The sequence below is a fragment of the Dama dama genome, chromosome 27 (assembly GCF_033118175.1).
Source record: "Dama dama isolate Ldn47 chromosome 27, ASM3311817v1, whole genome shotgun sequence".
Classification (NCBI taxonomy): domain Eukaryota; kingdom Metazoa; phylum Chordata; class Mammalia; order Artiodactyla; family Cervidae; genus Dama; species Dama dama.
Genome location: NC_083707.1, coordinates 12,131,316 through 12,147,557, shown reverse-complemented (window position 1 = coordinate 12,147,557; position 16,242 = coordinate 12,131,316). Strand labels below are relative to the sequence as shown.

General features: G+C 33.3%; 1 protein-coding gene across 6 annotated transcripts in view; it reads right to left on the bottom strand.

Annotated features, from left to right (window-relative positions):
• Positions 1–14,626, bottom strand: part of CDH19 (cadherin 19) — a 71,329-nt gene extending 56,703 nt beyond the window's left edge. For 3 of the 6 annotated variants that reach the window (XM_061130807.1, XM_061130810.1, XM_061130811.1), the window contains exons 1-2: positions 14,419–14,626; positions 2,890–2,977 (exon numbers count right to left, since the gene is read on the bottom strand). The gene's annotated coding sequence lies outside the window, so the exon portion shown is untranslated. Of the gene's footprint in view, positions 1–2,889; positions 2,978–8,430; positions 8,483–14,418 lie in introns of all 6 variants that reach the window. The other 3 variants (XM_061130808.1, XM_061130812.1, XM_061130809.1) reach the window with 2 other exon arrangements.
• Positions 14,627–16,242: the final 1,616 nt, after the last annotated feature.

Genomic DNA, 16,242 nt, shown 5'->3' with positions numbered 1-16,242 from the left:
TGTTGCCAATGCAATCAATATGTACAAAACTTAACTATGTCTTTACCAGTTTTATAATCTAATTTTAATTTAGCCATTGCAGGTCCACAGGCTATTTCTTATATGTATTTTCCTGTGTGACTGCTGTCAAAGCACTTTATTTTTTGAAATCTTTTTTTCATATAACATTCTCGTGAAAACATGTAATACGGATGAATAAAAGTGTTGTATTTCTAATATCTAAAAAAATATTCTAAAACAGTATTTTAGGAGATAAACTCATATATATTTCTCCATATTTTTCTCTCCTTGTATTTTTTTTTCCATTTATTTTTATTAGTTGGAGGCTAATTACTTTACAATATTGTAGTGGTTTTTGTCATACATTGACATGAATCAGCCATGGATTTACATGTATTCCCCATCCCGATCCCCCCTCCCAACTCTTTGTATAATTTTAAAACACTGGAAACACTGGAAAAATCCCTGAATACCTTGTATCTAATCATTTGGAGAAGATTTAAAAAATTGCTCTCACAGATGACAAAGAAACAAGTGAATAGAAAACAAATTTCAAAATTCATGTTGGTGGTGGTTTAGTCTCTAAGTCGTGTCTGACTCTTGTGACCCCATGGACAGTAGCCTGCCAGACTCCTCTGTCCATGGGATTCTCCAGGTAAGAATACTACAGTGGGTTGCCATTCCCTTCTCCAGGAGATCTTCCCAACCCAGGGATCGAAACCGGGTCTCCTGCATGGCAGGCAGATTCTTTACCAACTGAGCTACCAGGGAAGCCCACAATTCATGTTAACATCATTCATGTTATTCAGCCAGTAAATGTTATACTGTAAAGGCACTTAATGAAATGGAAATATGCTGCAACACTTTGCTAGGTGAAAAAAGAAATTAGGTAGAAAATGATTCCATTAATTTGACCATAAATGTAGACAAATTCAGAGAAGAAAGCCTGGAAGACTACGCCCTCAAATGCAAATAGAAATCATCTCTGAATTGAGGAATTATAAATGGAGTAAAAGAATATGCATTTCTATTTTTTAGTATTAATATTTATTTAGCTAATAAAGATATGCACATAGTTTTATAATGAATTATGAAGCTATTTAGATAAAGTAAGGTTATGTACCACCATAACGAAGATCAAGAGTTGATTATTTCCAGAGTGAGGTGACTCTCCCAAATATGTTGAAACGCAATGTTCTAAGTCCGCTTGATGGGGTTAAGGGCGCCACCTGTCGAGCAAGTATGGCTATGACAAGACCAGCCCCACCACGCACTGCTGTGTGACAATACCTGCTCCGCTCTCGCTGTGGGCAATACCTGCTCCGCCCTTCTTGCCTGCGAATCCCATGAGCAGAGGAACCTGGAGATTACAGCCCGTGGGAGCACAAAGAGTCGCACACGACTCAGCGACTAACACTACCCGCTTGCCTCAGTTTTGACATATGAAAAATGACAATAAAATAAGGCATATCACTTGGGGTTGTTATCTTGATTAAATGGTTCAATGTACACAGAACACTGTCTGATGCATACTATGTGTTGTGTGAGTATTTTAAACTAATTCTATAAGAATGGCAACCTATGCCTAGGTAGTAAATACCTAGTGATTTCTTTATTTTTAAACGTTGAAGTAAAGTAGTCAACTGCTATTATTTCTGCAAACTTCTTGCACATATAAAAACTTTATAAATGACTATTGCAAACGTGGTGTAGGAGACATTGTCCCTAATGCATGTGTTCTACAAGTATTTTCAAAGGATTTGAATGTCATTATTTTTTTTCCAAGTATGCTAAGTGACTATGACAGATAAACATTGTCATGCTTGAAGCAATGTGTGATATTAGATGGGCATATATGGGCTGAAAATGATCCCACTGTGACTCAGAACAATTACATTTCAAAGAAGACTAATTATGACTTAAGGGATGAAAAATATTATAATCTATGCACTTATACAGTTTGTTACTGAATCTAATTAGAAATTGTCTTTTCTATGACCTCTTCCTGGTTATATAAAGATAATTATTCCATCTGTGAAAACTTATAAAATATAATGTATTCTGAAAGGCTTGTGTAAAGCTGAAACTAAGCTCAACTTAGCCAGCTCCTCATAGAGACAAGCAGATGGCAATTAATACAATGTCTCTGTCTTCAGAAAATAGTTGGGTAGGCTTGGCCAAAATAATATATCAAAAGACACTTTGCAATGGTCAGGAAGTTTCAAAGCTTAAAAAAATAAACTGTTAAAGTCCTAGTTTCTAAAATGCTACTTAAAAATAAGATAATATATTTCTCTTTATTAATTTACAGAAGCATGTCTAATGTTTCATATTAGGATCTAAATGTGTGAAGCAAGTAAATTCTATAAAACCTTAGGGCTGGAAAATGAGGCTCTGGGGGCTGTGAGTGGTATTATAACCACAAGGGAAGTAGTTTGAGATTCTTTTCCTTTTTCTCTTCCAATTTGACAGATTTTTTTTATAAAAGAAAAACAAGGAATGCCTCTTAAAAACCCCACTTATTCCATAAGCACCTTTACCATTCCTTATAGGATAGTTGGGGGAAGGTTACAGACTGTGCCATGAAGTTCATTTTTTCCAAGATTGTGGAACTGCCTCAACATACATTTCAAAAGATACTTTGTATTTGTGTGAATCTATTTAAAACATAGATTCCTGGTGGCTCAGATGGTAAAGTGTCTGCTTGCAATATGGGAGACCCAGGTTCGATCCCTGGGTCGGGAAGATCTTCTGGAGAAGGAAATGGCAACCCACTCCAGTACTGTTGCCTGGAAAATCCCATGGACAGAGGAGCCTGGTGGGCTACAGTCCATGTGGTCACAAAGAGTCGGACAAGACTGAGCGACTTCACTTTCACTTTCTACTTACTTAAATGGGCTTCACTGGTGGCTCAGTCAGTAAAGAATCTGCCTGCAATGCAGGAGTCTGAGGTTCAATCCCTGGGTCTGAAGGTCCCCTGGAGAAGGAAATGACAACCCATTTCAGTATTCTTGCCAGGGAAATCCTATGGACAGAGGACTCTGGAGGGTTTCAGTCCGTGGGGTCTCAAGAGTCAGATGTGACTGAGTAACTAAACCACAACTACTACTTACTTAAATGCAGAAGCAAGGATATTAATAATACAAAAGTGTTAAGTTCTTGAACTATTTCAGTTGAAATATCTTGGGGACTACTATTACCTACTGTACCATTTCCCAGCTCAATGTCTTCCTTCACATTTCATTTATATTTGTTTAACCATTAGTTAATATGAGGTCAGTTTTCAAGAAATAATTTTAATTTTCTAGGAGTGCTGAAAGGCATCTGCAATTCCAGGACTTTGAAATGGTTGCTCTGTTTCTCCCAACCACCATGACAGTTTGTTGCCCAATTGAAGGCTCCAGAGCATTCCAATATTCAAGTCAATCACGGTTCACAGAAACAGATAACATGAATGAGTACTACGATGAATAATATGGAAACAGGATTAACAAAATTTGATGGCTAACTGGAATTCAAAAGAGATTAAGTAGGTTTGGAAATGCTGAGGTTGAGATATTTGCAAAAATTATAGGCAAAGCTTCCAAGTGACACTAGGTGATTCCAGTCTCAGAGACCATTGTAATTGTTAATAAGATATCTTCCCTTTCACCTTATTTCTAAGAAAAACCTAACTTTAGTTCTGTAGGATTTCCTTAACCATCTCTAACATCTAAACGATTAGTGAGCAGAAAAGGCTGTGACTGGCATGTGAAATAAGAGTAAAAAAGGAACTAAAATCTTTTGATTGCTGTGGTAGACATTATCATGGTTTAGCAATAACCCTACCACAATTGGGGAGGGTTATGCATTTTATTTTGTTAATGAAATAGAAATAAAAACCATACATCTATTATTTCAGAACAGAAGCAATATAAGACGTTGGAATAGTTCTTTTGTGTTTATCTTTCCCTTCTTAGGCAACCAGATGCTGTAGTTATGAGAGGATGGAGTTTCAATCAAGCTTGAGACAATGAGTGACTGCACCCCCCACTGACTCAAGCATTTGTGGTAGAAGATTGCTGAGAACTTGGTTACATAGCTTAGCACGCCAATAAAATCACCAACTAGATTCTTAACACCATAGGAGGTACTCCCTGTATTTTCCAGTTGATATTCCTTTAATTCAATGAGATACTAATTATTAACTCCCATTTAAAAAAAGAAGAAAGATGAAAGTGAGCTTACAGAAACTAATGAGAGAAAGCAGGTCACAGAGGCCAGCTATAGATAATAGCTCGAATAAAGACTTGTCAGAGTAACAGAAGAGATAAAAACGCCTAACCTGAAAGGATACAAGAAGTTGAATAGGGTCAGAGATGGGGAGAAATATGATGTGCCCAGGGACAAGTGTATTTGCATAGTAATTTCAAAAACATTATTTCAAATAGCTGCCCAACTTAAGTAATTTTCAAGTTAAGATATTAAGCGTAGTCAAATGGGCCACAAATCTCCATAGCCTGTATAATTCAGTTAACTTCTTGTGCATTATATCAAATCTTCGTTTCTCTAGTTAAGTTCAGTCCTCATTTTTCTGGGATATTTTCTCCACAATATTAAGTCCTGAATTAATTCTTCTGCCATTTCTTCAGTATTTTTAAAGCATATGCTTAAAATATTTTATACTGAGTATATTTTTCTTTGGGATTCCCTCATCTATCTGGTGTGTTCTGATTTGGGTACATTTCTTAAGCATTTAATACCAGGATATTTTACATGCATGGCTGCAATCTATGAAATACTAAAATCAGCTTGGGGTATTCCATTAAAAATAAAAACTTGAAAGGAAACTTCATTTCATCAAAGTTATAATGAATGACTTTTAAAATTAAGGTTAGCTAGGATAATGAACTTTCTGTAAAATAATAGATTTTAGATTTCCCCCACCCCTGCCCCGGGGTGTATAATGTATATCTTTACTTTCTGAGATAATTTAATTAAGGTATTTTTTTTGGTTTAGAGCTATATTTGAATATATATAAATGTATAGACTGATGTTCCCTCTGGTACCATTCCTATGATTTGAGGTGGCAAGCAGAAAATATTTCTTTATTAGCTGTTTATAGTCAATGATAATAATTATAATTTAAAACAATGGCATTTAATAGTTGGAAACAAGAAAAGTAGACATAAAATGTTACTGTAAATAATTAAATATTTTACTATCCACTTTATGTATGATTATAAAGATGAAAGGAATTTGAGAGCAGCATATACAAAAAGAAATACATAACTAAAGATAAATCTACATTCATACATTAAGAAAATAGTGGCAGGTCTAAAATTTTCAATAAGAAAGCGCAAATATACATGAACTATTCTCAATTATGCACTGTACATCAAATCCCAAGACTCAAATAGGCAATATGAATGATTTGTTACACACACACAAAACATACACAAACACTCACACACATTAAAGCAATATGTATATAATATATTGTTTATAATACATATTATATTCCTATGTAATTAAAATGTGTAAACATAGTTATACTACATATCTATACATACACACATATAAACATATTAAAAACAATTGGAAATCCATCCAGAATTCAGCAATTACTTATTAGTCTACTTTGACAAGTATTTTTTACTTGGGCAAAATAAGTGTTATAAAACTTTTCAAGTATTAGCTTTTTATATTTTAATGTTAATATTTACATAGTGAAATATTATGAATCTTCAAAATGCAAATATCTTCCTCCCTTCCCACTAAAAAGATAACTATTATCTTGAATGTAAAGAGATTTATAGGTAAACATATTTATTTCTATAGATAAAAAACTACCTACTCTATAGATGTATAGAACATATATATATTCAGCATTTAAAAATCTGCTTGAATGAGATATCATGGAAAGCCTTCTCAAATTGAATATTTAATCAATGAGTTAGACTCGTCTGTATTGATATGTGTATATATGAGTTGTTTTCTCTTTATTTATTTACCATCAACATTTAATGAAAAGCTTTGTACCTATAAATTAAAGAGTTGAGAATTCCACAATCATAGAATCATGCAAAGTGAGGCACTTTTTCACCTGAAACATTGTTTTGAGTGATGATACACATTATTGGTTAAATATTTTCATTACCTAAATACTACCTGTCGATTTGAACTTATTTATCTCTACAAAGACAAGATAAAGTAAAAAATATTTTTCTTCTTACCAACAATATATTCTAGTCTCTTAAGAATGTATTGCAACATTTATTATTTAATCCTCAATTTCCATTGTAAATATATTATTTTGTTCTTCACTTATTGGAAATCTTTTTAGCCACTTCTTACTATAGTAAATAAAGACCCAGTTGTACTCTGACTATTTTTGCTGATGTTGTGTTAATAGCTACATAAAGCCTAGTCAAATGTATCAACCAAATGCTCCTTTCTTCAATTATCAATTTTTTCAGTACAGCTTCTTTATAACTATAATATCTATAAATTTATTCTACCATCAAAAGCAATACTTAGTAAGTACCACTGCCAAATGGTGTGGAAAATATGATTTTGTTATTGAAAAAGGCATAATATAAACATGGATTTTTTAAAGGCCCAAATCTTAGTGAATGAAAAGAAAGTTTAAAGTCATACACTCTGCTATTTTGCTTGTGTTATGTGTACATGTGTATCTGTATGTATAGGATCAAAGCACAATTTTAAAATTCATAAAATAGTATCACAGAACCATATAGTATTGGATTCAGATGAACTGGGTGAAATATTAAAAGCATTTAAGCAAAAATACTTTTTTGACAATGGTAGTAATGGTTTTTATACTAAACTGTGAACATATGTGACAATTCTATTATTATTTTATGTTGGACCTGATTATATTTTCTTTAGTTTAAAATTTTTTACTATGCATGAAGAGAAGGCCCTAATCTTTTCATGTGTAAAGTAAACAGTAATGTGGTTGGTCCGCTCCCTCTAGCTGTGGGAAATGATTTACACACTTATTCTACATTAGTTTGAAATGAAAATTGGGATAAAATGTGGCTTTTCCACTCCACAGTTTCTGATTCAGTGAGGTATCTTTAAGTCTCTAAAGCTGATTCTAAGGCAAATACAACACTGAGGACACTCTCAGCACCATCACCACCTTCATCGTTATTATCATCATCTTATCTAACTAATATTGAATGCTTACTCCATGATTATAACAACAAACAGTACGCCATTTTTAAATGATTTGTCTTACATTTCTACGTATGCATTCTATCTATGTTGCTATTTTATGAATGCAGAAAATGTGCACATGTAGGTTAACTAGCTTTGCTTAGCCATGTAATACTCGGTGGGGTTGGAGTTAAACTCAGGGAGCTTGCTTCCTTCTGTGTGGGTACATTTAACCAATGTGCTTGAAGGATTTTGGAATATGGATGGCATTTTGGAAAACAAATATGTGTGCGGATATAGGCCAGGGTTTATTTTTAGAGCAGTGGTTTCCCAACTTTCATGTTTTATATACTCTAATCAGAAAAAAAAAAAAAAAGCTTCAGGGGGCCTCCAACGTTTGCTGTGTATGTGTATACTAATCATTTACTTCTACAACTTTTATGACCATACAGATATTTCACAAAACAAACGGAAAATGAAATGCAAAAGAACGAGATAAAACAACAAAAATAGAAATTCTTATATTTTCCCACAGCTCGGTTGATGGTCTTGTGCATGCCCTGTGTTATCTAAGCACCTGTGTGGAGGCTGTTCTTAGGATAGAGGTGCACCTCGTGGTCAGGTGGATGTTCCAAGCAGATATTTCGCACCTTACCCTGCTTCCTCTCTCTTCAAGAGAACAATTTGCTCTAGTTGTCAGCCTGACTTTTACTGTGTGGCTCTGATCATGTAGTGGTAACTTCCTGGTTGCCAAATTATATCTAGAATGGATGGTTATTAAGGATAATAATGACTGGGAATGTGTAATAGTAGACAAAGGTATGGCATGAAGTAAAGAAATCAAATGAACTGTGGAATTTTCAACTGGTTCTTTTTCTTAATTATATTATTTAAATTCTCATTTAGTAACATTAAATTAATGCTGTTAAGAAGAATCTGGATAAAATGTAAAGACTTGTACATCTATAGATAATAGTTGCATGGTACTAACTGAGGTATGGCTTCCCAACTGTCTCTAGTGGTAAAGAACCTGTCTGCCAATGCAGGAGATGTAAGAGACACTGGTTGGATCTCTGGGTCAGGAAGATCCCCTGGAGAAGAAAATGGCAACCCACTCCACTATTCTAACCTAGAGAATCCCATGGACAGAGGAGCCTGGTGGGCTGCAGTCCCTGAGGTCGCAAAGAGTCAGCCTGCATGCACTAACTAACGTACTTAAACACTCTCAGATTGAGTTTCTCCAACTGCAAAATGAGATAACATACCTGACTTCTGGGTATGTTGTGATAAGTCAGGTAAAATGAATTGGGACTGCACCTGGAACATGCCAAATGCACAACAAAGGTAGTTAGTAGTAAGCCATAAAACAAGCCATTAATTTAAACATTCATAATCCCAGATTTCTTCAGAACCCTCTAATTAATCCATCCTTAGACTGTGTAGGAGTCCCCATTACCACGGATATAAAAAATCAAAGGAGTTAGCTGTCAATATGAATACTGCTTAAATGGTGGAGGAAAGAGCTCCTTCCAAGGCAGGGCCAGAATAATAGGAAATACTTGCTGCAGACTCCATGCAAATGGCAGAGGAGTTTGGTGGGCTACAGTCCAAATGGTCACAAAGAGTCGGACACAACTGAGTGATTAAGCACACATATCAGGTTTATACACCCAAGGCTAATGTATGCAGTTTCTATTATGTGAAAAGTCAGGTTTTGGAGTAGAAACTTACTGTCCATAGGATTTTCCAGCCAAAAATACTGGAGTGAGTTGTCAAGTCTTTCTCTAGGGGATTTTTCTGACCCAGAGATCAAACCTGCATTTCTTACACTGGCAGGAGGATTTTTTTTTTAACCACCGAGCCACCAGGGAAGCCCATAATGATATTTGGGGATGTCTAAATCAATCACCTTAGTTACTGCCAGAAAAAAACATCTAATGAAGTCCAATCTAATGACTAGTCTTTAAAAGGTGGGGTGACGGGTGGTTAAACGATAAATATGAGAAATATGAGAAAATTTCTTAGGTACTAGAATAATGATGCATAGATATAAAAAATTGGATGCAAAAGATCAGGAAATTAGAACACTAATTCAAAAGGCACACCATCCAAAAGTAAATATCAGAGCAAGTGGAGGGGAAACATTGCAGAATAAATGTCCATTCACTGTCTTCAGGTTCTCTCATGCAGTCTACAGAAAAATGCAATTTGGGTTTCCCCACCCTAATACTGCAATGCAACCAACCTATGAAGATCAAAAGGGATTTTCCATTATATTTTAATGAAATCTAAAAAATATATTTTTTATGACTGTAAAATTAACTTCACAGTGGTATAACATATTGTTGCCTTCACAATAACCACACTCCTTTTAAAAGCGCTCCCTTTCTCAGTTTGCAAATCTCCATACACATTTGTGTTTCTCTTTTGCCTGTAGAATCTCCATTTCATTTTCTTGCCCTAAATTCTGAAGTTTCGTTCTTAAAAAATTTTTTGCCCATTCGGTACATGTTTATCTCTTGGTTTTACAGCTTCAATTAATATTTATATACTGAAGCATCACAAAGCAATCTCCTGAATAGTCTATACATATCTATTTCCTGATCTACAAGCCTATTTTCCAAGAGGCATCTCGATCATCTTTTATTCTTCATTCTATATCATTGCGTGCATGAGTGCTCAGTCACTTCAGTTGTGTCTGACCCTTTTGACCCTGTGGAGAGCACCAGGCTCCTCTGCCCATGAGATTTTTCTGGCAAGAATACGGGAACGGGCCCTCCACATCATCATTATGTTGTTTCTTTCACCAAATAAAACCAGCCTCCACTCAGAAACTCTCAGTTGAATAAAAATTCCCTGTTCAGTGTTTTCCTCCTTTACCTCTCATGCATATTCAAGCTTCATCTATGGTCAATTCTACCTCATAAATCTTTCAAAGATATGCACTAATCTCCTATGACCTCTAAATTCCTAATCCATAGCTTCTTGTTATTACTTGTTTCTCATACCAGCAAAATAACTTGGAATGATATTTTGATATTAGAAAATATCTTTCAAGAATGTTAAGAATTTCAGACTGTTCAATCTACTAAACTCAGGTCCAAAACTCTGTCCTACAGAAATAAACTGACATTTAGAAATGCAATGCATTATTGCAGTGCATTGTTTGCTGTGTAAAAAATTTGGAAATCTAATTGTTGAAGCTAGTTGAGCAATTTTTGATATATACAACCAGTCAGTGTTTAAAGAAGTTTTGGACAGAATTATGACAACGATAGTTACATAGTTTCTTGGCAGAGAAACTATATGCTATCCAGAAAGTAGAGTTTGATAGTGAGTTATATTTAATAAAATCAGTATTACAAATGAACATGAAAAATAGATATCTTCTTTAACTTATCACCAGAAGAGTCCATAACAAGTGCCAATGTGTACCTGAAGTGTCCAGATTTGGCTTCTTTTCATTAATTAAAAACAAAAACCAAAGGCTGGTGCATTGTGATGAATAGCTCAAGAATTTTATACGTGTTTCTCAAGAATTAGAAAAGAGTGAATTAAAGAGTGACTAACCACATCTACAGTGGTAGATGTGTCTCTCGAAGTAGTTGCAAATGACAAGAAAGCAGATACATGTCTCTGCCCACTTGGAATTAATAAACAATTTTAACATAGAAATTACAGTGTTTGAGAGCTCATTTGTAGGGCAATTAAATGAGTGATAAGTAAAGATGTTGCAAAGAAAAAAATAAACAATATAAAAAATAAAACATAACACAATGAACTTATCTATGAAACAGAAACAGACTCAGAGATATGAGAGAGGGAACCTGTGGCTGCCAGGGAAGGATGGTGAGGGAAGGATGGACTGGGGGTGTGGGATTAGCAGATGCGAACTATCATGTAGAGAATATGTGAACAACAAATCCTATGGTATAGCACAGGAAACTGTATTCAATATCCTGTGATAAACCACAAAGGGAAATAATATGAAAAAGAGGGCTTCCCTGGTGTCTCAGACAGGAAAGAATTCACTTGCAGTACAGAATGGGTCAGGAAGATCTCCTGGAGAAGGGAACAGAGAAGGGAATGGATGTGAATCACTTTTTGTACAATAGAAATTAACACAACATTGTAAATCAACTAACTTAATAAAATACTTAAAAAAAACAAACAAAAAAAAGAGGTAATGAGAATTCTCTAGGGGTCCAGTGGTTAGGACTCTGCGCTTTCACTGCTGAGAGCCTGGGTTCAGCAAACATAACATTCCACGAGCCTTGTGGCCAAAACCAAAACAAGACAAAAAATCCAAATCTCTTAAAAAAGGAGGTCACTGAGGCTCCACTAGAGATTTTTAAGAATAAAATAGATGGCAAACTCTTGAAAACAATTCAGGTATAATTCAACTTAAAGGCAGAAAAATGGTGGCATTTTCCTTTCCCATGATTTATGTACAATTTCCTCATTTCTACAGGAATGACATTTCTAAATTTTGCACTTAGAGAAAATTACCTAGGTTATTTTTAGCCACAACTGATGTGCCAAAAGTACTCCCACTTTAATATACTATCCTGCTAATTTACGGAATTCATTTATCATGTAAGTTCTTAGAAGGAAGGAGCAGATAAAATGTAAATGTACTGATTTTGTATGTTGATAAGTCACTGTTCTGTGATAACATTTCAAACTTGATTTAATATGCCAAAGCAGAGTCTCTGAAAAACTACATGTTTTCCTTTAACTTTAAGACATTTTTTGATGATCCTGAATGTCTTTTACTGAGTACTAATTAATGAGATAAACTTCTGTCAAAAATATTTCTACTTTACTAATTCTAGAGCCTTTTTTTTTAATGTGAAACAAGATTGTCTGACTTGATCACTTCTGAATATTCATGCATTATTTCAAAAGGGCATGCATTGTCTCAAAAAGAAACTGATTTTCTAAAAGTTGTGAAAAGGTAGATTTTTAGAGCATTTGAGCTGAATTCTCTCAAGTGAGTGGTGGCAAGAAAACTCTCACACTGCGAGTCTTTAAAAGAAAGGTCAAACATCTTCCCTGTCACCATGGCAAAAGGAACTCATTCATTTCTCAGATTATGAATTGTTAGCAGCACTGTGAGAATGAAAGGATTCTTGTGGGTTATGAAGTTCTATATTTGTGTTTTTCCTTAATCTGTTACACCAAAGCAAAGATACAGGTATTAGATTATCATAGTTATTAAGGAAAGTCATCATGACAACAGAATATAAAAGTTCCAATTTCTCATGCTCATCAGCATAGTCCTCAAATATTAGGGTCAATATCATTAAATCCTAATCTAAAGAAAGGGATATGAAAAGTCAGTATGCTCTTTCCAACTGTGTAATGCATTTATTCCTATTGCACTGCTACTCAATAACATGTCAAATACTATACTATAACACTTTACATATAAAATAATGTTAATAGCATGACTGGCAAAAAGTTCACTATCAATTCATAATTAGCTATTGATTATTATTTATCAAATGACATGTAGTATATTATGATAAATTTCTAAACAATAGGTTTCTTATGAATGCATGGGAATTTGTGCACATCAGTTTAAAGAAACTTCAATTTATGATAATTTAATTGAATAATTTTTAAAAATTTTCTGCAGATAAGTACCTTAGAAATATTTCTAAGGAGAAAACAAAATAAAACAAAATGCGTAAGTAGATAATCTATGCTTTAAGATTTCTACAAATTGTGTGAAAGTGTGTGTGTTTTTAACCACAAAAGGAAACAAATAAAAAACATACTAAAACTGAAACTAAAAATTTTATATAATTTACCTAATGATCTGATTCGTTTCAGTCATTGGTAAAAAAGTGTTGGTAAAGAAAACATATAAAGAATAACAGAGCAAATGATTTCTAGATTTCATACACTCATTATTTAAAAATTTAAGCAATTCTATACCTATAAATTTGTATTTATTCTTATTGGAAATATTTTTAAATATTTTGTTAAAAACACTTGGTAAACAGAAATATTTAGATTATATTGAAATCTAAATATTTTCAAATTTAAAATTATAAATATATATTTGCATATTAGCAATATTTAGACATTTAAAGTACTTTGAATTTGAAATAAATAAAATGTGAAAGTATACTATTTTATTACTTTATTTGATATTGCAAATACATCTAATATATAGATATGTCTCAATTGTAATTATAAATTGGCAAATATTTTATGCAAATGAAAAGTCTTCTCTCCAGATACAGTAATTAAAAAATAAACTGATAGAACTGAACTATAAATTTACATAATCTGAGAAAACATTTGATATTCTACTTATACATTTTGTTAACTTCTTCCTCTGTTATTTCATATGCCAGTTATAGAGTTACTAAATGCTTTGGCAAATTTACATTGAAATATTTTATTAAAATTAGTAACCCAATTAAAATTGCTTGCAACAAATCAGAATTGAGACAATAACAATCCTTTCACAATTTGCATTTTCTTAATTTTTAGTTTTGTGTATTTCATATTTGATGAATTAATCTTCATGTAATGAATATAATAGATTGAAAGCTAATATGTCTACATGTTTGAATATGTATGTATTTGTATTCATAATGTGCTCAATAGTTTGCTTTTATTATTATTATTTTTGTAATATTCTTAATTACTTAAGCTTTTTCACTTTAAGAATTTTTGAAAGTCAATGAAAAATTTGATAACCAAAAAACCTGACAAAAAGAAAGAAAATAAAATAAGTATATATTAACTTTAATAAGAAATTATCCTTCAAAGAAACATACAGTTTTATTCAGATATGTGGAAATCTCCACACTAAATATCATTTACTAAGAAATAAGTAATTTATTATTTAAAAAGTATTTATTCTGTAAATAAATATTTCCACATATCTTTAAGGTTTATAACTTTAAACCTTGGCATGGCATCTGATAGTAGAGTGGTAAATATTTTTTAAAAAATTAAGAAACAAAATCCTGGAGAAAGATGCTACATTCCTCCCAAGGAACATGTTTTAAATTTTCTAGATATAAAGAACTTTTATTTTCCTGAATCTGAATTGCAGAGATGCTAAATTGATCTTTGTTTTAGAGAATGTTCAATGTACACATCAAGTTTAGAGAGTTTTAGAAATTTTTCCTTATGAAGGGAAAATTAGAGAGTTTTTCAAGTCCTTTTTCACTCTATTTTCATTGAGTTAGCTTATATAATCAATACTTGCCTGATGAGCGCATTCTTACCTGTATATCTTCAAGTTCAATAAGGTCTGAAGAGACAAATTCAAACTTCACGTGAAACACATAAAGAATAGTAGGAGCGTTTGCCCTGATTTTGCTTCACAGGCTTCTCATCCAACCTTACATGAGCCACATTGCTCCGAGTTACAGACACTTGTGCTTGTAGTACCAAGACCCTCAGTATGTCACCGCTTACTGAATGCTATTTTGGGTTCTCTGAGCAGAGCCACGAACACTGAGCCTTTGTGCAAAATATCATAAGGGCACTCTGATGGCCGTTCATAGTCTGGGGTTAAAATGCAGACAGCTCCAGCAAATAGTTATGAGCTGATTTTTTTCCCCCTCTTTTTCCTAACAAGAAACAAAAAAGAAAATAAAGTGCTTACTGGCCTGAGGTGATAAGAAGGGAATTCAACTTATGTAAGAGAATTTTGCAAGTGGAAAGGACATGCCCTCGACTTGAGGATTAGCTGATGAAACAAATGATCAATTTAAAGCAGGCACAAAAGTTGCTAAAAAGAGAAGAGCTTTTAAACTCTCTCTCTATGACTTCTGGCTGCTCCTAAATTCAGTCTTTCTACTCAGGAATAAAGTAAAATACAAAACCAGCTTGAACTGGTTTTAAGACTTGAACTGGTTTTAAGTCTTCTAAGACTATGCAAAATGTTGCCGTATTCAATAGAATGTTTCTTTATTAGCAGCCAAATTTTCTGAGTTTAACACAAAAGCATTGACGTTATTTGAAATATATGGATTAGCTAGTGGTTTAGTGTATATTTAATCTTCTCTTATTTATCAGTGTGATATATGATCATGATTTTAAAAAAAGAGAAAAGAGATCAAACTGGACTATTAGAAAAGAAAAACATCTAAAGGTCACTCTAGGAAAGAAATTACTTTTATTTTCAGCTTTTTGAAAGGCTATTTTACATATTTGTCTATAGTAAACACTGTTGATTGTCAAACCAGATTCAACAATCTAAATTTTGTTTGTTCACATTAATCCTTTCTCTACCAAGTAGCTCTTCCTTTCAGGTGCAGGAATGGCTTAATGGCTCTAATCTTTTCTCTTTGGTGTAACTTTTTCAGATATGGACAAATGATTATATTAGTCAATAAGACAAAAATGAAGTTTTTGGGACACTCTCGGGGGGATAAATTATTCTTAAGTGCAAGATAAGAGCAAATAATCTTGAATAGCTGATTGCAGGGTGAAACCACTGGCTCCAACTAACCCTAAGCCAACTTCATCTTTTTACGTATGTTCCACATTTCTCCAAGGTTTATTCCATTCTCTTAACTTTATTTTGTATTGTTGTCTCTATGGCAGCCAAAGAGAATCCTAATTGACAAAATGATTTAGAGTTAACATATTTTAAATTATTTCTATTAATATATATGAGTTTTTCTAAAACCATTCATGAATATTATTTTATTATATTATAATAACAATATGCTATTATAGTATATAATACATAATAGTGTGCTCCACGACTGTGGTGATCGGAAAGGAGGCAGACCTTTAATTCTGTCAACCAGACCACAGCATATTGGAGCCTTAATATCTTAGTAAAGTCATCTAGATCATCTATGCTGAGATATATGTCAGCTAAACTTCCTGATTGAAGTTTCATCTCCAGGAATTGAGCCTGAATAACATTTGACTTTTGTCCTCTGCGTGCTGTTAGGTCTGAACTTCATTAACTGCTCCATTCTGCAGCTAGTCATTAGATTTACATTTCTTAATTATATTTTTTAAAAAGAAATTGGTAGCTCTTTAGAGCATTGATGAATTGTAACATTTTAATTTAAATCTTAGATTAACTC